This window comes from Cyanistes caeruleus, chromosome 2 (assembly GCF_971803275.1).
Source record: "Cyanistes caeruleus chromosome 2, bCyaCae1.hap1.1, whole genome shotgun sequence".
In the NCBI taxonomy this organism is placed as follows: domain Eukaryota; kingdom Metazoa; phylum Chordata; class Aves; order Passeriformes; family Paridae; genus Cyanistes; species Cyanistes caeruleus.
The window spans coordinates 23,215,725-23,243,068 of record NC_141702.1 but is presented as its reverse complement, the minus strand read 5'-3'; the positions used below and the strand labels follow the sequence as shown (position 1 = coordinate 23,243,068).

At 38.2% G+C, this 27,344-nt stretch overlaps 1 long non-coding RNA gene across 2 annotated transcripts; it reads left to right on the top strand.

The window, feature by feature from the left end:
• Positions 1 to 8,437: 8,437 nt before the first annotated feature.
• On the top strand, positions 8,438 to 27,344 carry LOC111926091 (uncharacterized). 2 transcript variants are annotated; one of them, XR_002862672.2, is made up of 4 exons: positions 8,438 to 8,642; positions 21,079 to 21,161; positions 21,293 to 21,363; positions 27,006 to 27,344. It is a non-coding gene; the product is annotated as an uncharacterized LOC111926091 (long non-coding RNA). The 2 variants fall into 2 exon arrangements; XR_015282822.1 differs by having other exon boundaries at positions 8,447 to 8,642; positions 24,823 to 27,344.

Sequence of the window (27,344 nt, the reverse complement as noted above, 5' to 3'; positions counted from 1 at the left end):
GGAAAGTCACAGAGTGGGTAAGAAATTCTGGGGCAAACCCACTTTCCACTAGAAAGGTTTTGAAGGGAGAAATCCGAACAGGCTGAGTGAAGTGCAACCTGTCACCATGCCAGGCTGTTTCCCAGCTGCCAGGCTCAGGAGCTGCCCAATTCCACCCAGAGTGGGTGGCCATCTAGTCTCTCTCTCTTCTTTCTCCCTAGGCTCAGGGCTCCGGGAGCACAGCTCTGCCCCGCTCCCACAGCCTGCCAGCTGCCTGCAGCCCCCTGCTCCTGAGGAGCTGCCAGGTGCCAGCCCTGGCAGCAGGGCAGCTCTCCTGCCTCAGCACACCGGCAGGTGCACTGGCTCCAGGGCTACCCAGCCCTCCTGCTCCTGTGCCCTGCAGGCTTCCCTGCCAGATGGACAGGCAGAAGGCAGGCTCCATGCGTGGTCACCTCCCTAGGCAATCTGGGAACCTGAGATCTTGGGGAGAACATTTTGGTTTTAAAAGAAAGCCTAAATGGGCAAATTAACATGTGGAAAGAGGGAAGATGAATTTTCAGGCTGTTGCTGGAGCTGCTGGCTCTTTGGTGTGCAGGCAGTGTCTCTCTGGTGTGCAGGCAGTGTCTGTGGTGTGCAGGCAGTGTCTGTGGTGTGCAGGCAGTGTCTGTGGTGTGCAGGCAGTGTCTGTGGTGTGCAGGCAGTGTCTGTGGTGTGCAGGCAGTGTCTCTCTGGTGTGCAGGCAGTGTCTGTGGTGTGCAGGCAGTGTCTGTGGTGTGCAGGCAGTGTCTGTGGTGTGCAGAGTGTCTGTGGTGTGCAGGCAGTGTCCCTCTGGTGTGCAGGCAGTGTCTGTGGTGTGCAGGCAGTGTCTGTGGTGTGCAGAGTGTCTGTGGTGTGCAGAGTGTCTGTGGTGTGCAGAGTGTCTGTGGTGTGCAGGCAGTGTCTCTCTGTTGTGCAGGCAGTGTCTGTGGTGTGCAGGCAGTGTCTCTCTGGTGTGCAGGCAGTGTCTGTGGTGTGCAGAGTGTCTGTGGTGTGCAGGCAGTGTCTGTGGTGTGCAGGCAGTGTCTGTGGTGTGCAGAGTGTCTGTGGTGTGCAGGCAGTGTCTGTGGTGTGCAGGCAGTGTCTGTGGTGTGCAGGCAGTGTCTGTGGTGTGCAGGCAGTGTCTCTCTGGTGTGCAGGCAGTGTCTGTGGTGTGCAGAGTGTCTGTGGTGTGCAGGCAGTGTCTGTGGTGTGCAGAGTGTCTGTGGTGTGCAGAGTGTCTGCGGTGTGCAGAGTGTCTGTGGTGTGCAGTGTCTGTGGTGTGCAGGCAGTGTCTGTGGTGTGCAGAGTGTCTGTGGTGTGCAGGCAGTGTCTGTGGTGTGCAGGCAGTGTCTGTGGTGTGCAGGCAGTGTCTGTGGTGTGCAGAGTGTCTGTGGTGTGCAGAGTGTCTGTGGTGTGCAGTGTCTGTGGTGTGCAGGCAGTGTCTCTCTGGTGTGCAGGCAGTGTCTGTGGTGTGCAGGCAGTGTCTGTGGTGTGCAGGCAGTGTCTGTGGTGTGCAGGCAGTGTCTGTGGTGTGCAGAGTGTCTGTGGTGTGCAGAGTGTCTGTGGTGTGCAGAGTGTCTGTGGTGTGCAGGCAGTGTCTGTGGTGTGCAGGCAGTGTCTCTCTGGTGTGCAGGCAGTGTCTGTGGTGTGCAGGCAGTGTCTGTGGTGTGCAGGCAGTGTCTCTCTGGTGTGCAGAGTGTCTGTGGTGTGCAGAGTGTCTGTGGTGTGCAGGCAGTGTCTGTGGTGTGCAGGCAGTGTCTGTGGTGTGCAGGCAGTGTCTGTGGTGTGCAGAGTGTCTGTGGTGTGCAGGCAGTGTCTGTGGTGTGCAGGCAGTGTCTGTGGTGTGCAGAGTGTCTGTGGTGTGCAGAGTGTCTGTGGTGTGCAGAGTGTCTGTGGTGTGCAGGCAGTGTCTGTGGTGTGCAGAGTGTCTGTGGTGTGCAGAGTGTCTGTGGTGTGCAGAGTGTCTGTGGTGTGCAGGCAGTGTCTGTGGTGTGCAGAGTGTCTGTGGTGTGCAGGCAGTGTCTCTCTGGTGTGCAGGCAGTGTCTCTCTAAGTGAGTTTTCTGATTCCACTCTGGGGCTTGCCCAAAAAAGCAAAGCAGAATTTTCTCTCACTTCCAGTGCAGAGAAGCCCTGTAGCATTTCTTCTACTTCACACTATAGAAAAAATTACCCATACTTAAAATTGCATGTAACATTAGGGGAATTTTTTCTGCTGTCACAAAAACCCAAGCTGAATTTTGGCTCAGAATTCTGTTTCCATAAAGCAGAAGTATGCAAGACTCTTCCTTGGGCTCAATATAATGAAAAACGCCTTCTGGACACACATGGTTTGGTTTTTTTGAATGGAGGAAATAAAGGAGCATAGATGGAGATCAATCCAGTTCTCTTCAGCTCAGAGATAAAAGTTTTTGACACTAGGTGGTACTACAGACAAAGGCCAATATTTGCAAACCTTGACAGTAAGGAATCTGCAGCTGTAAACCTGGCATCTAATTTGATGGCCTGATTATTGACTTATATCATTCTAGAGATAAATATATTCTATTTGATCTGGTTTTGGAGTGTTGTGCTTTTAGGTCCTTGCAAAATTTGTTATCTATCAGGTAATCTTTCAAAAACTCATGAAAATATTTGATACAGTTTACTATAAATCTAATACTGGATATCACTTGCCAATACAAAAAGGTACGTATAATATTTTGAACCTTCTGTGTTCAAATCTGAAAATATATTTCTCTAGAGCAACCCTGGGAATATATTGCTAGAATATATTGCTAATATATAAGGAATATATTGCTATATAGCCCCCTCAACACTTTCCTCTGCATAATATGCATTATGGCTTTACTTAGAGCATGGGGATCTGTCTGTCAAGGGCATTTCTGAAGATATTTTCTTTCCATCTAACACCCACTTCCAGTCTCAGGTGAATGAGCCCATTATTTCCTTGAATTTGCACTGCTGTTTCTGAATTTCTGCTTTTTCCCCTCTTTCTGTTTCTCTGCAGCTACATCTGCCTCAGTCACTGGTAGATCAAGACTCTCTACTCCTTGTAAGTGCTGTCCTTGTTTAGAAATGCACAGTATTTCATTTTTCACCCAGGACTGTAGACTCCATTAGATGTGCTTTTTGCTAACAGGTAAAGGAGAATTGAAACTTCTTTGGATGGTGAAATACAGGTGATGCCAGAAGCAAGGTACTCTAGCCTAAAAAAATCTATAACTAGTTTTTAAACTTTTTTTTTTTTTTTTTCGCTGTAGTGTCCTGGCTTTTAACAAGCCAGTTTTTCACTGTGTTTATTACTGCAGAAGTTAAAATCAATGTGTGTTAGATGTCTTTTCACAGGCATTTCAATGAACTGCCTGCTGGTCCTATGTGATTCAAATCACCCTTTAAAATACTTTATGTATAAGACAACACAAAAGTGCTTACAACAATACAATATGTCTGGATTTTTTCTGAAAAATATATAAGCTGCTCTAAAATGACACTATTGCATGTACAGAAACTGTTATCTACAGTGGATGTGATGGTGAGAAAATTGATTTTTAAATAAATAAAAGTATTGAAAAGCAACTGAAGCACACTTTTGTGCGCTGTTGGTAAATAAATACAAGCAAGAGAACAGTTTCGTTCAAATAATTTCAAAAAATAAGAAAAAAACAATAAGAATTATGCTGGTTTTGTTTTTGTTTTTTTTTCCTGAACCAGTAAGCTTTTCATATTTAGCTTTGCTTAGTTGTATATAATAGCATATACACTAATTTAACAGTTACCTTATACTGAGTTAAACTGGAAATTAATGCAGTTGGATTTTTTAAAATTGTCTTTGTATTATATAAATATTTTCAACTGTACATACAAGAGAAGGATAAATAGAAGTGACACGACATACTAAAAATATTACTTCAGTACAGAATTCTGTGCTCCACTATAAATTGTTTATACTAAAGAATGGAAATCCTCAATAGTATATCTAAATTACAAAATATTTAGTCTTGCTTTTAAAAGTGAAAGGGAAGTGGAGCTAGGTGAGGTTACACTTCAGACAATTAAACTCCAGCTTTGAGTTCTTTCCTGCCCAGTTACTCACCAATGAAGCTGCAAGATGAGGTATAGCTTGAGCAGGTGAGGTTTTTGTGGTGAATCCCAAGCATATGTAACAGACCTAAATACCACTGGTCATAGGCTGTAATTTCTAATGATAAGACTAACCCATTAAGGTTCATTTGACTCATCATCTTCAGAATAAACCTAAGCTCACAAATACTTAGCAATAAATTCTAACTTCACAACTTTTCCAGGTTGCTATGCATTGTGTGAAGAGAAGCTCTTGTGGCAGCTGATGGAAGCATTACCCAAAATCAAATGCAATGTCCCTGAAGGAAGGAACAGAGCAGTGACAGCTGCCACAACCCTTCACAGCCAGCTCCATGCTCCACAAGCTGACGAGGTAGGGCAGGTGGAACCAGAGCTGCACTCCTTGCTCAGGGTGTCCAAGCACTTCTGCTGGTTTTGAGTGCTCTGGGTTTTATTTGCTGAGAGCATAGACTATATTCATTTTTGTCCAGATGTTAGGATCTGGGGGACAGAAACAAACCACACATAACCATGTAGAAAACCCTTGATTGCTGAGGTCATCCCAATTGTATCTTGATTTGGTTTACTGCATAAATGGTTAATGCCTGCTTTTATATATATTGCACTCAATTTCTCTTTTCCTTTTATTTAAAATGAGATTAAATGTCTCCTAAACCACATGTATTAATAAAAAGTAGTATCTGGAGAAAGACTCAAGAGAGATATTAAAACAATTTACTTAAAGCAGCAGATTATAAATCAAGTCAATATTGCAGGACAGTAGTCTAATTGCATTTTAATTGCATGACAAAATACCTATCCCAAATTAATCAAAAACTATAGTGCTAAACTCTGCTCAGAGAAAACACATTGCAAACTCATAACTTCAGCTGTCTTTTCTTTGTGCTTCCTGTTCTTGAACAGGTTCTGCACGAGCAGGTGGCTGAGGAGGGCTCTGCCAGGGCAAGGCCAGTGCTCTTGGTGCTGCAGTGTGGGGCACATCAGTTAATTGACACAATCAGACTAACACCCAAATTGTTCCTGTAAGGCTTGGGACAAGTATAACATGGATTATTTTACTATCCTAACAAAAAATTTGGTAAAATATTCTGAGTAATAATGACCTTGCTGTAGGCGGTACTGCTGGTGTTACCAATACTTGGACGGTGAGCATTCTTTTTCCCCTGTTCGAGATACGTGGGGAAAAGCCTACCCTGCTGGGAGTGTGGAGGAGGCAGGTCTTGAGGAAACTTCTGAACAAAGCTTGGTCCATCTGCCAAATAGACACTTAGAGACTGCATTTTGGAGAGACTATGAACTTCTCCATATCTTGGCTACTGTGCTGAATTGGCCTCTTCTCCACTGATGACTTTGCAAAGTGCTAAAGAGGGAAGTCATGGAAGATGAGGGACTCAGATCTGTGACCATCACTGAAGGCCTTATCAGGCTCTTCAGATGGCAGAAGGATATTTTTGGTTAGTCTTGTCTTCTGCCAAATGGTATGCAAATTTCATATGCTTATTCCCTTTGGGGCAATGTGCTGTGCCTGCTGAATACCCAGTTCTGGTATTACTTATGAAAAAATGCTGTAGTGATGCATTTTTTCAAAGTAACACTGAAATTTTATAAATAGCATACTATTTACAGGTGAAATAACTGCAATGCATTTGTATTGCTTTTATAAGGAGCACAAATACCTGGACTGATAAATAAAGTTTTCGTTGTTATCTTCCAATGTTATCTTTATTTCCTTTTCTCCATTCTATTTTCCTTGAACACTGCAAAACTGAGATATCTCTGCTATATATGACACAAATTAAAAAGTTAATTTTCTAGGCTTATTACTAAAGGCCTTTTCCTCTCCTAACTTATTGTTTCCTTGGCAGTTAAAAATATGTTGGAAAGGTGGCAGACGTGAAAATCCATCAATATATCCTTCAGTTATTCTGAACATTTACACTGGAGTCAGGCATCATGGCACTGCACTCTGCAAAGTGAAAACTCTGAGTTTCAAATGCATTTAGGGAGCTGACTACATTGATTTCAACTACTGAAATATTTTAGAGACACTGAGTTTTAGGAAACTAACTCTCATTGACTTTCAATAAGGGTCTTCAGAGTTAAATCTCACAAAATGCTGAGTATTCCTAAAATTCAGTGAATAGCCACAACTTTCCCTAAAAACAATTGGGTTCAAGGCTGTCCAATACTTTAGAAAATTGCTCAGCACTTTTCCAGGTCAAGCTTTTAAAAATGTTTCTGTCAGGTTGCTATAATCAGTTTGAAAATTCATGGCCACTTTTGGAAATGCTTGCAGGTCCTGAGTGTGCAGCTTCAGTATGAGATATTAAAAGTGGTTCACTGACAGGAAGATTTTAAAATAGACAACCAAATGTAATCACTTTATTATGAGGCTCTCCTAACAGCCCATAGAAAGCTTTGTTGTTCTCTAACCATTTATTCACATTTAAAAATGATCATTCTTTTAAAGTCTCTTTTAAAGAACTTAAGTCTACTACATAAATAGTGCTTTGAGTGTTAAAGGGTATTGACTCCACATACCAAAATACAGCATTAATGTCAGCTGGGTGTATCTGCAGTGTTTGTCACATTTTGGTGTGATAAACATCCTTATGAAATCTTTTGTAACTGCATGTAAAAAAACCCCAGTGGCTCAAATTAAAAAAAATATTTCATCCTACAAGGAATATTTTCTCTTTGATCAGACAAATGATCTCATTTGAAAACAAAAGGAACACAGTGAATTCTGAAGAGCCTGGCTTTTAGTCTTCTCCCTGAAGTGGACGCCAGAGTTGTGTGTCAGGCTCCCTGAGCTGAGCAGGGCAGGAGCTGGGCATGGCAGAGCAGGATTCCAGAGAGTGGTGTGCCAAGCAGGTTAGTGCTCCTAGCTCTGAAGGAGCAGGTATGAGAAACCAAAAGGGTTTAACTGCTAAATCCCACCTTCTTCTGGGGACCATTTATTTCTTCACATTCTGAGAAAGAAAAAAACAATCTGCACATCATATAGGCGGTTCTGATCCTAAAGTACATTTAAAGACACCTTGAGAATACTTTGTTAATGTATAAACAAATAAATGCTTCCTTGTCAGTCTTCATTGTCGCACCAGGCTGCTCCTAAGACAGAATGAAATGCCAAAGGTGATGTCCAGAAAAGTAATTTGGGAAACTGTTAATTAAAATGCAAGATGCATTGACAATTTATTTAGAATTTTGCAATTTCATGATTGTGCATCATCCACAAGGTTTTCAGGACTGTACCTTTAATTTCTCTCTATTTTAGACATTTCAGCTATTTTCAAAACATGACAGCAAGGCATAAGACTGTATTAAACAATCATGGCAGAATTTTAAAATTTGCTTAAACAATTAATAATTTAAAAAGTAAAATTAAGATGTTCTTATTAACAAATATTGACAAAATTATTTTTAACTAGTGGTCTAGAAATATTTTTTAAAAAATTGAAAATTTAGCTCATTACAGATTTCCAAATTGCTCTATCATTCTTTTCAGTTCACCTTTATTGATTAAGAAAATATTTCAAGGTGGTTTTATCCCAAAATATAGCCTGCATGTGGATTTACACAGAGGAAGCTGGTGCAACTAGAATGAAAACTTCTTTTTTAAATGCAAATACACAAGTAAACCTAACTCTGAAACATTTTGTTGGGTTTTCAAAGTTCTTAAGGAATATAGAATGTATTTCCAGATTCTGTTTCCAGTTTCAGTTTAGAGCTTTTGTTTACTCTTGGCTTCCATAGACAGAAAAATCATGATCAATATAATTAATTCCAGTTCTACTTTCTGGTTTCCTGTGACAGCAATGTTTAAATTGCAAGTGTTAGTAATTTTTAATGTTTTTTATTGTACCTTGAAAAACTTTGTATTGTTCTTTAATTCCTTCTGGATTAGTTCATGATAGATTTTTATATGGTAATCAGTTTGAATTCCTAAAACAAGCATTAAAGAAATTTTAACAGGCAGACTTAGCTTTTGGTCATGAATAACTGGAGTGAGTTCAGATAATTTTTGGAGCATAGGAGTTATGCTAAATATTATAGTTAAGGCAACTTTGTTTTGGTAAAGAACAGTAATTGCATAGTAATTCAATACTAATATTTAGGTCAAATATATTTCAGATGATCGTACTAATATCACTTTAGAATTGTATTACTTTGTGAGGTACTACCTTAATACCAGGTGCCCTTTAATAACAGTCTAGTTCAGGTTTTCCATCCCTGCTGGGAATCAAACAAGCCCCTTTCTTGTGAATTAGTGTTAATAAGTCTTCAATAGATTCAGCTGTGGGATAATGAATGACTCACTTGCTCTTGCCAGAAGAGTTCAAGTGGGCTTCTTGCAACATGCTGAGCTATTATTCCCTGGTGGGGTCATGCATCTTGTCAGCCACTTAACAGCAGTGGCTGCAGGACACATTTGGCCATTATGTAATCAGAAAAACCCAAACTTTTAGACCTTGCCTGTAAGGATTTCAGTCTTCTGCAGAGGAACAATTGAAAGATGTATCACAATGTACTTACAGTGGTAAGTATATATGTAAATTAGCTCCTAAGTTCAGCTTCCTTTCCTTCAAAGTAAAGTGATTTATGACATAATCGTGCGAGCTACTTTCTTATATTTATAGTCACCTTTTGAATGTTTATAAACATGCAGTATGTACATCACTGTTCTAATTTCTACCTAACAGGTGGAACAGGTGGGGAAATCCTTCTGCTGTGGCAATAACATTCATTGTTATTTAGGTGCAATTTTCCTGGATCAGGAAGGAGCTGTAAGGGGAGACAGTAAAACAGCTCACATTTAGTCCTTTTTTGTTAGGGTGTGCTTGGGTGGAGAGCATGTATGGTCATCTAGTTCCTCCTTCTCTCTTCCTTCAGTTGTTTACTACATTTGATACTTGTAGGAAGCACTTGTATCCAATGTTAATATCGAGGTGCTCTCAAGCAATCAAGGCCTCTGTGTGAGATGTTATACATGCACTAAATAAAACGTGGTCACTGTGCTGTAGGCTGCCTTAACAAATATACCTACACCCTCGAAGGGAGTTCTTGGAAGGGTGGTAATGGTATGCCCTGGAGGTTGATTCACTTGACCACCTGTATTTGTCTCCATAATGTTTTCCCTCTCTATTCATTATATCTTCCTGCAAGAAAACCTCTTATTGACCCCTTATGTATACCCCATTAGAGAGTTTGTACAAGTGCTATCCCTCCACTTGGCTGGGCTGCCATTCCCTTCTCTAAGACCAGTTTCTGTCTTCTGGGCTTTTCCCTCTCTGAGGTTACTCCTAGCTGCTACTTCTGACTCTTCTCACCCTCCCCATCTCTCTTCGGACAACAATCTTTCCTACATAGCCCTGGTACTTCTCTCAGCTATCCTTTAGATTTTAGATATTTGTGCTTTCATTCTTCAGACCTCAGCTAGGATTTCTTTTAGGGAATGAGATCATTTCGTACAAGCCTGTACTTTAATTCCTTTACAGATATTATATTAACAACATGTGGTGCCGGAGTGTTTATGTAAAGATCAGATACAAATATGCACAGAAGTAGCTTTAAGTTTAGATCTACCTTTTTCATTATCCCTTTCTGGCAATATTTTACTTTTCGACATTTTTAGGAAAAGCTTTTCTGTCCCTGTTTTCTCCCCTTTCTTACCTTGAATTTATTTGAGACACGAGAAAAAGAAAGGAAGAACACTGCATTTTTGACTGTGTAAACCTATTTATGAACCAACTAAGCCAAAGTTTATCACCTATCAATACCAAGTTATCCCCAAAGACTTTCTTCCCAAGCACTGTAGGCCCAAATCTGTGATTCACACACTGATCTTCTCTATTTGTTCTCTTACACACCTTTTGAGCTGAAGAGAAAGCTGCACTTGGTGTCATGAATTCCTCCTGATCAGTTGGCAAACAGCAGGTTCCATGCACACAGGCTGCATTTCCACTTGTTTAGGGCAATGGGCTGCATTTACACCCATTAGGGCTATGACTGAAAATATTTAAATAGTTTTCAGATTCCTTACTGTCTTAGGTATGGTGAGAAATACAAGAATGGTGTTAATTTGCTGAACTGCTCTGTAACAAAGCTTACAGAATAGTCTGCCAGCTGATGAGCAATTTAACTGGGAGGCTGCTGCCAGCTACATCAAATACATGCTTTTCTTTTAAACTGCCGAGATCAATAATTGTACAGCTGATGGCAGAATGAAATCAGTGTCCTGAGCTGAGCCTGTACTGTTCATTTTATCTCACTGAACCTCATCCCTGACTCATCAGCAAAGCTTGACTTCCCTTGTTGCATAGCTAGTTGCAGCAATTTTTTAGCATATGTATTGTAATCAGTAGCCACAGAGGGTTAGGGTGACCTATCAAACATAATTTATTTAAACAAAGGTTTGAGTGAAAGTCTTTGATGGAAAAAATATCTTGTGTTAAAACAGTTATCTACACAAATGCTTCAATGTAAACCATTTACAAACCAGCATGTGATCACTAACTGTTCACCTCTGAGCAGAATATCTGAAATAACCCCTTCTGAGAGGTACACTTGAGACTATCAATTGCCTCATGTATCACACTCTTATATTTACTTTACACCTGAAGATACTGTGCAATTGTTGATGTATTTTATTTTGGCAATATCATTGTGATTATGCCTCTGTATAACATAACACATGGCAAAGCAGAATAAGTGCATCTTTCATCCTTGTTATGAATCTTCCCTCTCTCTCTTCAAGTGTGCTATCAGTCTAAAACAGGCATCTCTTAGCTCTCTCTCTTCTCTTTTCCTCTGTGTTCATCATGCAGTGCTGTAGCAACTAATGGACAGGCTATTTAGATTAGATAGGAGAAAGGAAGTTACTTGAATCGTATGATATCATAATGCCCACTAATATGCTCAGTAGATATAAAAGTGATTGAAAGCACAGAGATTCAGGCAATTACTGTGTTTCCTTTATACTCAGTGCAAAGAAATGACTGCTTCTGGTATGTCATTTGGGATATATATATAGATAGATACAGAGATGCAAAATTATTAATAAGGAATATATTCTGAAGTGTTTACTTCTTCCTGTTGCCAATAAAAAGACATTAATAAAATAGTTCAGACTTAAATAATACTTATCCAATGCTAATATTGATACTATTAAATATGTTCCAAAATGGAATTCTGATGTTGAATGTACTCTCAAGCTCAAGAAATACCTTTCCCCATCTTTCTTGCAAAGAAAGATACATGTTTCTAAATAGTCTCTCTGCCATTCCTTATAACTCCATATAGAAGACATCCTGGAAGATCTAATTGGTGTAGACACCCATGTTTAGATACCTTGGTTACTTTTCAGATGAAAATGAATGTGGGATGAATTATACCCACAATATCAAAATTATCTTTAGAGGTTAAACTGGTTGCCTCAGGAATACTTTAAGCTTTGAAATAAAAGATCAGTGGAATCTGTCTCAGATTTAACTAATGGGCCACCATTATATAATTAATGCAACTGTTTAGGGGATGATTTTGTTATCACATGGAAAAATACCAAGTGCAATACTATTGAAGTTTAACTACAGTGATAGAGGCTAGAATTAAGGCAGAATCAGATCCCACAGAGAGTATTCCCAACTTCAATGATAAAATGCAAATTCTTTCAACGATAAAATGCAAATTCCTTTCTTTGAGGTTACAGAAGTTTTTGACTTATTATTTGTGAGTACAGAGCGAAGGCTGATGAAAAGGTACACATTTTAAAAAACCCCAAAACTCAGTACTGTTACTACTGTTCTCTTAAAACCCCTTAATTGTGTTTAAATGGGTACTTTGATTTCACTCCTGTCATTCTATATCATTATTTACACTACATAATCAAGTTTTTAAAATAAGAAAAGCCTTTTTTGTTTTATTAAGCATGGACTGCAAAATTAAGTATAGACAAGTGTGTTACAGATTGTCTATGTATGAAATCTGTGGCCATTGTGAAAGATGTTGCTTTACAAGAATGAAGTTACAGCAGATTTTTAGTGTAATTACTAATTAATTAATTAAGTGTAAGATTTGTGGTTTATGTCTTTTTTTTAAAGACTTCAGATGACTAACTAGCCTGAGCTTAAGATTTTGCTTTTAAAGTAAGTAGCATTTATATACAGAAATATAAACCTGATATAGATTTTTCTTTTCATATTTCTGAACTGTCCTTTCTGTCCTAAAAGAAGTAAGTAGAAAAGAAATAAACCTAATCAGGACAATTTTTACAGAATTTTGGTGGTTCTGATAGAAGTAGCTATAAATGAAATAGTTTCATGAGGAGCATCTCTCTGTCTGCAAAAAGAAATACTCACAGCTTGTAAGTAGTTGAAACAAGTCTTATATTTTGACTTTGTTTGTGGACATGCAACAAAAGCATGTTTATACATTTTCTTTTGGTTTTGTTTAGGCAAGATCACCTTCAGTGCTAGGCAGAAGGAAAAATAAAGATGTCAGAGAGAGTTCTTATGTTCAGTTATCCAAAGGTGTTACATATTTGCCCCTATATAATTTAGAAGATTTGTACTATGCATTGTTCCTTGAAAATTAGAATTTTATGCTAATTAATGTTAATGAATATTTAATAGCAATCAATAATTAATGATAATTGATTTCTAATATATGTGCATATTTGAAAGACTCACATGCACACAGAACCACGTAGGTTGTAAGAGACTGTGGAAATTCATTTAGTCCCATCAGGTTCTGAAAGCCTCCAAAAGCAGGGTTAGCACATCTCCTCAGGCTGATTTCCCTGACAGCTTGGCTGTCCTCAAAGCTCCTCCTTCCTTACCAGCTGATGGAGAGTCCCACTCCCACAGAGGGATGGGTTCAGGCACTGCCTGCCTTTTATCAGGTAGTGGTAAATGTGTGTTCCATTTGAATCAAGGCAAACTTTTATTTACATTGCCCTGGGGTAGTTCAGAAATATTCATGTATTTTTGAATGCTTTGGGGATTGGTTATGCTGGCCAAGCAGAGTGAGGAAAATTCAAAGGAATGAATTTGATGTAGTATAGACCTTTCTCTTCAGTTTTCAAATAGAAATCAAGAAGCAAGTGTCCCTTCCCTCTCTGGTATATGGTCTTTATTTCTCATACCTGGTTGTACAATGCTTATTCCAGCCACTCATGGATTGTGTCTTTCCATTCCACATTTTCTCCATACATTTTCCCAGGTTGTAGCTGTGTAAGCTAATAAACTGTTTTAAAGTTGAGTTTTAGTAATATAACAAGGCATGGTTCAGAACTTACAGGAGATTTGATTATGGTAATTTCTTAGCAACTGATCCTGGAAATTTAAATTATTTTTCTGACCTACTTCTTCTATATTCTCTTTTCATCCTGCATAGTTTTCTTTGCCTTAAGATACATCACATTTCTCTTCAAGAGCACGTTTAGGGTGGGTTTCATCTGAACAAATGTAGATACCTATAGTACTTTGTGAATTAGTCACCTAAAGCTCCCTTTATATTCATTGCAGAGAAATAGATATCCCCAGGGTGTGATGTGTATTAGCCTACACTACACAGTGGAAACAGATCAACTGAATGACTCCCTGGACATGCCTGTTGCTCCACATCAATTATATGGGAAGGACAGAGGCAGAAACACAGATGTAAATGTCCATATGGTAGCTATTTGAATTTATGAAAAATAAATTTTACCCAAAGATCAGCTGCAAAGTTTTTGCCTAGTGTTTTTACACAAAAGACATTTTTTAATACAATGTAAATTATATTTAATTTTTATCCACGTCCCTACATGTAATAAACTGAAATTTTTGCATTTGAATAAATCCTTCTCTAAGTCTGAAGCATCCTTTTTAAAGGTTACTGTTTTGAGTCACATTGAACAGTACCTACAGAATGTGCAATACTTATGCTTTGTATAGCATCAACATATGTATATATTAGTTTTGTTTCTCCAAGCAATGATTCAGGAAAGAAGTGTATAAATATTTTGAGATAAGATTTTTCCAGTGCCTTTTCTGAATAAGTAATATTAATGATATTAGTGACAATAACAAAAATATTATAATAATGATTTATTATTATTAACAATAATGAGATATGAACATTTATGTTTTAGAGTAAACATTGACTGGGCTGAAGCTTCAATGTTTTACTTTATTCTATAGAAAAAGGTCTGATTCTGGAATCTGCTCTCACTTTTATGTGCTGAAAAGAACAGAGTAAAATTTGGCTGTATGACCTTCAAGATCTTCTGACAAGATGTATGTATATACTTTTGACAGCTTATAAAATCCTACACTTCCATTTGCTAATAGTAACTGTATCTGTAGGAACATGGAAATAATTTATTTCAAGAGACAACTGACGCCGTTTGAGTTCTGATGCTTGTTGCTCTGGATGTTAAAGTGCAGATATTTTTTGACCCAGGCAAAATTGCTTACATTATGTTTCTTTGCCTGAACTGGAAAAACACATTCCCTCTAAATTCTGTCTTAGTTTGTGAACCCTGCAACATATGATTTATGAAAGCAGGTGTCTCACTCTTTGGGATCAATGTCCTTTGTGCAGCCATCAGTTTTGTTTTATAGATTTTTATATAATTTATATTTATATAATTTATTTCTATTTTTTTAAGAGAAGACACTGATTTTCTTGATGATTTTATTTACTTTCACTCCATACTCAAAATTTTATGCATATGCCTAATTTTTGTGAAGGGCTAATGTTAAAGTTTTTGTGGAAATTTATAGAAAACCAAAGAAAATAAACTGGCTGATGACTTGTTTAGTTCTGGATGAACTCAGGGCAGGTTATTATGCATTTGCAATTTGTTTGTTCATGTTTTAAGGTATAGTCCCTACTAAGTTTTCCATGCCACCATGTGTTCATTCCTCGTACCTGTAATTCTTCAGGCACTGAGTGCTCATGTGAAGATGTGTAGCACAGCATGCACTGTGCTGAGTGGATCAGCACCTACCTCAGGACTAAGTTTGATTCGGATCCAGAGTCAGGTTGAACAGACTGCAGAACCAGGCTCAAGGGGCCTGGTTTGATAGGCATTTGCAAAACCTTTGCACCATGCGCTCTCAGGGCATGGGTAGCAGTGATTTTATGGTTAGTGTGCCATCCTACTAACCTAAAAAATAATTTTCTCTTGCTTTAAGGATAGCACTAACTCCATATCCTCCTTCCTGGCAGAACTTTTTTCTTATTGCATTTTCATCATTGGATGCTTATGACAGGATATTTTCTAGTTGTTATTGGGAAAAAAAAAATGCAAACAAAGAAATAAACTCTACCACCACGAACAGTACACTCCAAACCCAAAAAGCCCAAACTAAAACCCAGAAAAACACTTGCTAAGTGAAAGGAAAAAGCCTGCATCTTCTAGTTTACTCCCTAGGGAACAGAGTCTGTCTCTCTCCCTCCTACCATTCCCTACAGTGATACTGTGCACAGTTGTTTTTGCTTTGGCTTCCCTTTGATGGGACTCTCCTCACAGATTGGAGAAGCATGTATATACAAAAAATAATTTTGGAAGACTGTAGGACAGCCAGATAAGGAAGACACTGAATTTAGGGTTCACCGCCCCAGAGGAGCACTCCAGCCTTAGGGCAGTTATGTGAAATGTGGAGCCATCAAGTACTCCTTTGGTAAGGGCATCCTGCTCAGTGTGGGCTGCATGGGTGAGTCAGTGTCAGTCCCTCGCTCTGAATTCTGTTCTCAGCACAGATATGTGTGATATTTAACTGGCCTTCCTGCAAGTCCTTTGTTGCATCTGAATATAATGTCTTTCAAGGACTTCACAGCTCTCCCTCTTGTAGTCAGGAGTTGGCACTTGTTTTCAGCTGCTTGTTGATGAGATTATATTTTGTCTTGGTAGAAGGTATTTGCTAGTATTTTACTACCAAGTGCTTTGCAAGCATTTTAAAATTTATTTGTCAAGCAAAATGCAGAATTTGGAAGGGTGCTTGTCCAATAATCCATCCTGCATTATACACAAGTGAAAATTCTGCAGTCAACAAGAGTACTGAATTCCTCCTACTGCTTTTGTCCAAGTGCTGAATTCTGTATTCACACATAGAGCCTGCAAGAGCAAAAAGGTGCTCAGTTTTCCATATTACAGGTTCACAGAATCATTTAGTGTTTTGGGTTGGAAGGGACCTTAAAGATCTCATTCCAACTCTCCTACCTTTGGCAAGGACACCTTCCACTAGACCGAGCTGCCCAGGGCCCCATCCAACTTGGCCTTTAACTCTCCAGCGATGGGGTATTCACAGCTTCTCTGGGAAACCCGTGCCAATGCCTTACCACCCTTACAGCAAAGATCTCTTTCTTATTATCTAATTATTCCTATTATCTAATCTACCCTCTTTCAATTTAAAGCAGTTTCTCCTTGTCCTAGAACTACATGCCCTTGTAAAAAGTCCCTTTCCAGCTCTTCATTTTCTGTCTATTTAGTCTTTATTCTTTTCTGACCTGCTGTAAGCATAAAGAAGTGGTAAAGTACAGATTCACGCTGTTAACTTTGGGCTATTTTCTTGTGACCACTAGGAGGAATTTGTTTGTGTCAACCTAGCTGTTATACCAGTGGGTACTGAGCAGTAACAAGCTTTATCTACTTCCACCTTAGCCTAACTTCTGTACTGTTATATGGTGTCTGTCTTCCTTGTTTTGTGTTCCATTCTGTATCTGTTAATTGAAGAGATCGTTTGCATGCCAGTAAAAGAAAGAAAGCCACAGTTTCTCTCATTTTTTGGTAGTTGCTGAGACATTGTTTATACTTTCCTGCAGGTCTTCTTTCTCATTGTATTTACTTATTTGTCATGGCATATGGCATCTCTAATTTAAACCAGACCTTCTATTCATTGCCATAATTAATATTCTGTTCTTCTGAGCCATACTTTGCTGCCACTTTGGTGACAGTTTGTACCTTAACAAAGCTATGTTAAGGTCCTTGAGATCATCATTAGATTGTTGACCAAATTCTTCCCTCCTCTTCCTATGTACTTGGCTTGTTGTGGAGTGGCTCCATCCCAGGGCTCTGCAGAACAACGATTAGATTTTTTTCCTCTTTATATGCTGTCTCCTACTTTAGTTTTTCACAATCACAATATAATGTTCTTTTGCTTTGCTGATGGTTCCCAGCTCCCTCTCTGTTTCCTGATACTTCAGCTGCAGCCTCTGTTTTGTCGCAGTGTTTGGCAGAAATTCAGAACTGAGCACCTTAATTTTAAAGTGAATTTGAACAAGATGGAAGTAAAACTAATTATCTCATGGCAAAAGATTGCAACAGCCCCTTCTGCAACCATGTAATTTAATAGTCCAGTGTTCTCTCTGCACTTAAGATTTCAATATTGTTTTTGGATCAATGTTTTTAAAATAAAGACCAGGTAATGTATATGTTCTGACAAGAGACGGGTTTATCACTTAAAGAATCCTGCTGGAGAGACACCATTTATATTCTGTTGCCAGAGTGATGATATTTTAGTCATTGACAATGTTAATCCTGTATTACTCAAAGAATGTGCTTGTGTTGATGTTAGGAGTGCACTTAGTCCAAATGCTTCTTCACAATTTATTAAGTTATTCTAAATTGCTGAACCAAAACTTCTTTCTCTAGGTTATTCAGTGATTTATTTTTGAATTTAATTTTAAATTTAAAAGTTATTGTTTGACTTCCTTCTTAAGCTAATCAGAGACCCTTTTAGTGACCTTGCCAGTGCAGCTTTTTTCTCAAGGAGAGCAGGATATCACATTTTTCCTTATGGAATTTGTCAGACCTTAATATTTGTCTTGATGATTTTGGCTGCAAGCTTATTATTGTGTGAACTAGTATTTGACCCTCTGATATTAAAATTACAGTTGAAACCTTGCATCATTTATTGTGTTACAAGAAAATACTTGTGATAGAACAGACTCAAAATTGCAAAAGAAGGAGTCAACTAGGAAAATATTGATTCTTCACTAGTTATTGCAGTACAAATTTTCCTTTAAAAAGTTCAAACTGCTGCTGAAGCCCTGCTTTTCTTGACACTGTATTTTCTGTCATTTTGTTGCAGTAACATTTCTTATGTTCCAAACACTTGGAGGTGTGGGTTTGATTTAATTCTGATGAACAACTGCTTTGATCAGAGCTGGGTTATTCAAATTGATGTGGCCTAAGTGCATACAGTACTTTATACCATGTTTGCTTCAGACAGAGCCCAGGACATTTGCAAAGGTTGTGTTTTTCTCACCTCCCTCCTCTTTTATTCCATCTTCTCTCTTCCTTTCATGTACCTTTAGCTTAGATTCTTATCTTTCCCCCCAATTCCCTCATGGTCAAATAAGCCTTTTGTTTGAAAGAGATGAATCCTTTATCTCTTTATTAGTCATGTTTTGAAATTTAGCTGGGGACCTAGTTTCTGCCCTACCAGATTAAGCAGTTTACGTTGCTTAAACAAGAAAACCTGTGCTGAAGTTATTAGTCCTTGAAAACTTAAGTAACAATTTTTTATTATTTAGCTGAAGAGGGAATAGAAAGCACTGATGAGCTAAGTGAGCTTGTTGACAGAATAAGAGAAGCTGACTAAGTAATAACTCAGTAGTACTTGAAGAAAGAAAAGTGCAGAAGGGGAGAAGGAAGCAGCCTGACACATCCCCATATGTAGAGTCTGCTGTTTATTTGCCTCCTGTTGTAATTGCTCCCATTCATGTTCTTTGCCTGTCTTTATTTCCCACTTTGAAAGAAATTTAAATTGTGAAGAGTATAATGACTATATTGGCCTTGCTTCTTATCAGCAAATACACCCCTGAAGGTATTTAAATGTACTGTACCTAGTGTCCACTGGACATGTAAAGTGTCTGGGTAAAATTACTGTTTCAGATTTACAATTAAGGAAGATAAAAATCCTCTTTTTTACATTAATGTGCAAAAAACAAAGGTTATTTGCTTTTGTATTTTGGATATTTTTCATGACAGTGTCTATGGGTTAGGGAAGAGATCAAGTAAAACACCCAAGTGCATGAGCAACCAGAGACCATTGTGGTTTCTGGAAGGGAATCACACATCAGAGGCTGTCTGTCTCTAATTGTGTGCACAGGGAGTGCCTGAGCCATTGGTGGCAGCCCCCTGAAGTCCTTCCTGAGCACATCAGTGTCTCCCTAAGGCACAGCTCTCCCTGGTGTCCTTTTTCAGTGCTCCAGAAAATAACAAGTTGTTTTCTCTGTTTCAGTTCTCAACTACAGTACCTTGTCAATAGATACCTGATGTTATTCTTTCAAAGAGATTTGCAGGGGGTGGGGTGTTACTTGTTTGGTTTATGTTTTTAATTGACTGTGGTGTCACCTTATGTATTATTTATAGGAATTACTGAAGCCAGAGCCATAAACAGAAGAGCCTCTTTACCCAGATCCTTGAACCTGGATTCTGTGTGGATCCAGGTTCAAGGATGTCTTCTTCTGAAGCCCTGACTCTCCAGCCTGGGAGACACTGGGAGAGATATTTGCCCATCTGCATTTCCAATGCCTCAGAGCTAGACCGGTATCTTGGGGCTCTGGGAGAAGAATTCCAGATATAGATATACAGTGAGAATATAGTATAATATGATACAGATATCATATATAGACAGTGAGAAAACCCAGGTAAATTTCTGGGAGTAGGGAATAGGAAAAAAGGAAGATGGGAACACAGCATATTGCTGCAGACCAACTCATGAAGTGTAATTATTAGTGCATGAATCAGTAATTGTCAGAGAAGAGATGAGTAAGTCATACTTGTATGTCTTGAACTGAAGCAAAGGCCCAGTCTCCTTCACTTGCTTGTCAGTGCCCATGCAAAATCTTCACAGGCCTTCCTGGCAGAAACAGAATATCCTGGGGCATCCTTGTCCATATCTATTGAAAACCAGTAGGATTTCTCTGGGCATGAGGATAAAAGCAGATGGAACATGAGGAAGTTGATTTGTGCAACACTTCTCATGCCTGCTTAAAGAAATTTGTAGCATGAGTAACCCATACAGCAACCCATACCAGAGGTAGGCTAAAGCCAAACATGAAGCATGTCCTCTGGCAGAAGCAGTTTATGTACCTGCATATATGGTGCCTTTGGTAACAGTAAGAGAACATTTGAACTATTGGGAAAAAGGCTACTCTGTGTCCCAAACAGTAAAGTCATTGGATGCACTGATAAGTCCATTGATTTCAAAAGTACTAGTGTGTTTTTTAAAGGTAATACAATTCATATTTTTAATATGTATTATATATATATATTATATAATATATATATATTCTCATATGCACTGTAAGATTGGGATCAATCTACCCTGAACACATACTCTACTTGGATTCTATTCAGTATTACTAAAAGAAGTTATCCTTGGAAGAACTTGCTGTGTGCTCTAGTCAATGTCCTCACACCTCCCTTCACTATGTGCAAGATGCTGAAATCAGTTAGAGAAATAGGAGCTATGTTAAATTATAACCTGTAAGTCAACAGGGGCATCACATTAATCTGACCTAATGGAAGTTATTCCCTTTGTGACAAAGCTGCAGACAGTTCATTTTCTGTGTATTTGACTGCAGGCAACTTGATTTTAAGAAACGTCTTCCATTTGTATTGTCATCCACAAAAGGATATTGTTGCTTAGGTAAAACGTGATATATATTTTTCCATTTCATACTTCAGTCTTTTGAAAAGAAAATTAAACAAGTGTGCTTATCCGGTTTTTATGGTTTTAGGCTACTTTAGTAAGCTACCATTTGCCAAAGCATACCTCAAGGTACTGTCAAAAACAGTACTAAAATTTTGCTCAAAGTGAAATACATTGCATATTGATAAATTTTGCTGTAGTGCTATGATTGCTGAGAATTTTCTCTGATGGCATACATAAATGGGTTTGTTCTTGGAAGATACTGAGATGCCATTAATGCCTCTTTCTGCACAGTATGTAGTGACCTTGCTCATTTTTTTCCTATAGCAGCAACAGCTTGTTCTGTATGTGTGTCTTGTTTCCTTGTGAGAACTCATTCAGGACAGAAATGAAAAGCAAAGTTAATGCAGGTCAGTGCAATATGCAGTATAGAAAGCTGCTGAAATACTGCATGACAGACTCAGCTAAACCTTTTAGGTATGCTTTGCTCGGTCACGTATATCCCTTTGAGTTTTAAATTACCTTATTCATATGCTTTCAGACAGTTCTGCTTTTGCAAAGTCCTTCTGATTCTCAGTGCTGAGACTCTACTCTCATGAAGGCGCCATCAGGGTGAGTTTCCTATTTGTTCGCTTGTGGCATCAGCATCCCTAATTTTTACAGAGATCAAAATGCTTCAGTCTCCTCTGCAATCCCAAAGGTTTTATTGGAGATATATTTTCTGTGCCCAGTTTCCTCTCAAGCTTACAAAGTATTTAATTAATGTACATATTTTGACACCTCATGACCTATCTGTTACTTTGTGTTTGTTGCCTTCATAGAGCTTTGATTTCTGCTCTCTGGGCAGAACAACTTCCTTACTGAGCAATACTTTGGGTCTAGAACTCTTTTTGTCTTTCTGTTCTTCTTTTATAAAGGGTTGTTCCTACCTCCTGAGACTGCTACACAGCACTTCAGAAAGTCACTGTAGAGTATTAGGCCTTTTAATTTTCTTTGTTTTGACTGTACTATGTTCTGATCCTGCTTTTCTGTCCCCATGCACTTAGTAGAAACTCCTGATTTGAAGTGAATCTGTGCTAACTGTGCATGGCTTTATTCCTAGAATTTGCATGCTTGCCTCATCTTGTTGCCACTGGAACTTCAGTGCAGCATCTGGAATTGTTCGCAAGTTTTCTTTAACTTTCTGCACTTTCTAGTCAACTTGCTCCTACTCTCACAAGTAAAGTGAAGGCTATGCAGAAGTGTGTGGCTTGTTTTTTCAGTCTGAAGGACTGAAGCTTTCAAAATTAATTCTCTTTGTTTCCTGAATATTCCCTATCGTGATGCTGATTACTTGCTGCTGAAGCCACTTGTTTTTACTATTTCATGCTAGCTTGCCTCTGATTCCTTTGACATTACCTGTTTACAAAGATCCTGTGGCTGCTAATTACAGGATTTTGAGAGACTTCTATCCCTGTAGTTTAACTGTGGCCCAAACTTCTTAGAACTTCTGTCTGTTGAGAGAAAATTTATGAAAGCTAACTCAATAAAATTCATTTCCATTGTATCAAAGTTTGAGGGCAGTAATTTTGTTTGGAAATCTGCTTCATGAAGGGAGAAGTTTAATCATCGAAAAACATTTTAAAAACAGTTTTCCTTCATAAGCTTTGGAGAGTATAATAAAAAACAGCAGGAAGGGAAAAAAACCCCAGCAATGCAAATCTAGTAAAAATGAGTCCTTTGATATTGCAGTGCAATTTGTTTCTCCTAGTCATCAATCTTAGTGATCACTTAAGTTAGACAAAACAAAATGCTTTGCAAAAGCCATTGTCTATGTGTACTGATGGTTTGACCTTTGTTTAAAGATGATTTTATTTTGTAAAGGGGAATTTAGAAGTGATGTTTTTTCTTCAGAATCTGTACCAAATAAGGTCAGTATTCTGCACTTTTCACATTGTTAATTTAACCATGGAAAAGCTAATTATGGTCAGTTGCATCCTCACTGGAGCTAAAATACTTAGTAGAAGGTTTTTGTCTATATCTGTCTTTTTATCACTGTCAGAAGCTCAAAGTTTAATCTTGCATAATAAAGCCTGCACCTTCTTTCTAAAATAACTGCTTTACTATGTTACTGTTCCTCTGATTTTACTGCTCTTAGTGTTAGCAAAAGAAATGACCTGACTGGTCCCTGGAATAGCTTAATAATTCAGATATTGTTTCATAGTGCTTTTGAAATGTTTACCAGCAGGATGCTTATTGAGAATCTTTATTTTCCCTTCTTGGCAGTTTTCTAACTACTCTCTTATAAAAGTAAATCAACATATGCATATAGTAAACATTTTGGCAAGCTGATACAGCCACAACTAGGCAATACAGAATATTAATAAATCATTGCAGATCAGCCACATATTCTTCATGCTGTTTCTCAGCTACTTCTGGAATCTGACATGTAATATTCCCTCCTCTTCCCCACATCAACTGTTTACGTAAAGCAATTACTAATTTGAACTTCAATATTTTTAAGATATGTGTCTCCATTAGGATGTGTATTACATTGCCAGATATGTTATATTGAGAGGAATTAACTCATTTTCATGAAATAAAAATCAATCCTAACTTTGAATCAGATCCAGACAAAAAATTGTTAAGGTTCAGAAAAGTTTATTCTTGGCTATATAATCTGCCTCAACACTTTGAGGATGGAAAACAAAAGAAAAAATTACATACAGGTAAGGACTTTCTCCAAAAGTATGTTTTAATAATACATCCTTAATAATCCAATTTGGAAAGCTTAAGAAATGATGAAAAAGCAGTATAAATGCTAATTCTAAAATGAAGAATCAATCCATTGATTGATCCAAGACTTTTTGATATCTATTCTTCATCAATACCAGTGACAAAGATTCAAGGACTGAATTAATCTATGCCAGTTTAAAAGAGAATTCAGATACTTGTTTGTTTTGTTCAAATAATTCTTTGATGTATCTGGTGAATCTATGTACTCTTAAAAGGTATTTAGGGTTTTTTTTTTTGAAAATCTTTACCTTCATGAAATGACTAACTTAACTCTTTCTATACCAAGTGATCTTTAGGTGGGGTAATTTATATTCCTGTGCTATTATGTATAAACAACATTTTATTTTGAGCACAAAGATGTGTCAGTCACAATTAAAATATACATATAATTATGCAGTGGGGAAAGTAGTTAATACTAGTCTGATTATATTTTAACCAGTTTTTATCAGAGTTAATTTTATGTGGAAGTGATAGAAGGTAATTTTCCTGTTATTTGGCATTGTTAAGCATTTAGAATTAGCACAAATGTCTTCAGGTTGTATGCCAAATTTTATCCACAATGTACATTATCTAGCTCTCCTACTGAATAAAGGACATCAACAATGGATTCTTGAAATCTAGATTGAATTTTGAAAAATACATTAAAATCTCTCAGTTGATGGGCTTCAATTACTTACAACTGATATATAGTTTGAAAGACAAGATAAGAATTGGAAACACAGGCAACATAGTACATGAATCTCTCCACTTACATCTTTTTTCTTTCTCTCACATCATGTAGGGAGTTATTTCAAGCTAAGTAACTCTTATAATATTCTTCCTGAAAAACAAAGAAGCTAACTAAAAGCCATAATTTTTAAATTATAATTTGGGGAAGATATTTTCATGTTTTACTTAAGTAATAAATTAAATGATACTTTTTTTTTTTTTGTGAAGTCAGATGTTATTTTGAAGTAGTTGTGTTTCCATTACTTATAAAAATGACACTGTAGCTGTTGAACTCTGCGCATATTCTTCACTGTTGCAATGACCTATCAAAAGCTGAATGTAGAATGATCTGTGAGCAGAGAGAAACTGGAGATCAGAGGAGCATATATGATGTAGTATCATAATGATAGGGTAGAAAAAACAGATGAGCAAGCAGGCTTAAAAATGTCACTATTCTGTAGTGACAGCCATTTCCCTCTTTGGTCTGGAAATAGAAGGTTTTGGTTAAATCCTGTCGACAGTGACTCCTCCTGAGGTTGATCAAAATGTCTAAAACTTCATCTTGTTCCTTTTTGTTAATATTTATAGTGTGCAGCAGAGAGCAGAAAATCCCCAGAAGACATGAGGAAACCAATGCAAATCTCGGCTGCTGACTCTCTGCAGCTGCTTCGGGCTGACATTTCCTTATAAAAGTTGTCTAGATCTAGGGAAATACAAAACGCAAATAGCATGACTGTCAGAAGAAAATAATAATTGAAAAATCAGCTTGGTTTTACTAATCTGTCTGTAATTGTTCTTCATAGCAGGAGTAATGAATTTTTAACCTGGAAATAACTTAAGTATAGTAATTCACAGCATCATTACAGGATATTTATAGACAGGATGCAACAAGTTCCATACTTATGAATTTTAATTCTGTGCTGTATATCATTCATTCTTTCATTATCCAGCTGTGAGAACAGGGCAGAGCATGTAGGGTAACTGTAATGCTTCTACAGTGTTACTTACACAAGATGAAAAAATTGTGGTAAATAAGAAATTAGTGACATTCTAAAGGCTTGCAGAAGAAACAAAATGATCGATTTTTTCATACAACTGAAGAGCATCTGTGGAGTTGGGGGGGAGTGTAAATATTCCACTTAAAATAGCAGCTGGTTTCACATCACTAAATGACAAATCTGAAAGGGTGATTCACTGGCTACAAAACTTTGGCATTATAAACCTACTATTAACCTTCTGCAGAGGGCAATTGAGGGAAAAAAAAAGAAACTCAGGCAGAGACAGTTCTAGTGCTAGCTGCAGCACCATCTTCAGAAGAAATCAGAAAGCTGTACATCAGCTCAAGTCGCTGCTCACCAGACCGTAAAGGCATTGCCTCTTGCTCCACTTAATTATGGTGCTGCAGCATTTATTCATGGGCAAAAGCTGTGATTTGTATCTGTTTGGGAATATGACACCTTGCTAGCTGGTTATAGTGGTACAATTGCTTTTTTTCTACGCAAGGAAAAGGTGATATGTCAGACTGAAAGTCATCAATGACATCTTTTATTCTTGATAAAATGCTAGCAAAACTCTTGTCATTCAGATTTTAAAATATTTGTTCGGTCTGCTTCTGCCCAAGAGTCAATGCATTTAAGAACAAACTGTGGTTCCCAGATAAGATTTTTATTTTTTAATGTAATTCCATACAATGAAATAGAGATAGTAGAAACTGAAATACAGAAAATTTATAGTCTTAATGAAGAACTTGTCAGAAAACATTACAAAAATCATCATTATCCATTTATTACTTCAGCTGCACCTCTGAGATCCTTCTGCTCCAATATTCTTACTGGTCACTTCAGAGAAACAAAGCCTCTGATAGAATTAGAGAGCAAGTATTGCCTTTCAAAAGTTTAATAAACCTTTATGGATTTTTAGAAGATACTGAGCTGATTGACAGGGTCATGTTACTCATCTTGCTGAATGATTCAGAAGTCTGGGTATTTCACCCAGAGGAAAACTGCAGGTTTTTATGAAGTAGTACTGAGTTATATCTAGTTCCTTATCATCAATAAAAACTTCACATTAGTCAAAGTCAAACCGATTTTTTGTCCAGGAAACATCATACCAGACATTTTCTTGAAATGACCTCCAGGAATGAGAGCTAGCTTCAGATTGAAACATCTGCATTTATTTGTCTGCAATGCAGGTGTCTGCATATAGGTGTGGTAATCTTATGAGTTCCCTCGGGAGTCACTGAAGACCTCATCAGCGCAGGCAGGGATGGGCAGCCAGGCCTGTTTCGCCATCCCAGCTGGCAGCAGAGCAGCCAGGGACACCAGACAGCCCCAGATATTGGACACATCCCTGGGGATGAGGATGGGCAGAGGCTGGGTCCAGCTTAGCGTGGCCCATAGCTCATGGCTGGGCAGGGCTGGGCTGTGGGAAGCTGGAGACCAGCCTCACTCTGGCATGCTGGGGGCACTGGCCTGGGGTTCTGCGCTGTGGGCAGGATGAGGGGGGAGATCTCTGGAAAGCTGGGCAGAGATACTTAAGATCCTGGACTGTTTCAAACTTCTGAGCATTTAAACTACATTTTGGTTTTCACAGCTCAGCAGTCACAAGCAGTCACAAAGACAGACGCAGAATTTCTTACTCAATAATCACTCACACTACCTTTAGTAAATAGAGAATGGACATGTGAGCTCCCTGCACATATTCAAGGCAACATTTGTTTAGTAGAAAATAGTTATTAGGTGCTTTCACCAATTTATTTTCTGTTTTTCCAGCTTTGTTCACATTCCCTGGTGACAGAAAGCACCAGCAAAAATTGGCAGAGGAGAGCTTTCCTGATGATGAGGAATCCTGTCATGGGGATAGGGGAGATAGTGATTGTGACAGGGCCTGGGGCTGCCTCTGGGATCTGTAAACTTCCACTGCCCTCAGTGACAAGCACCCTCAGTGGGACCAGCCATGCAGCAAGAGGTTTTGAAATGGAGAAGAGAGAGAGAACCTCCTCCCTATCACAGGTCACCAAAATCCCAGTGATCCTCCAGAGTATTTAGTATTATAATGCTTGGCAGTATTGTAGTAATCACCAGCTTAATAAATATTTCTGATAAATAACA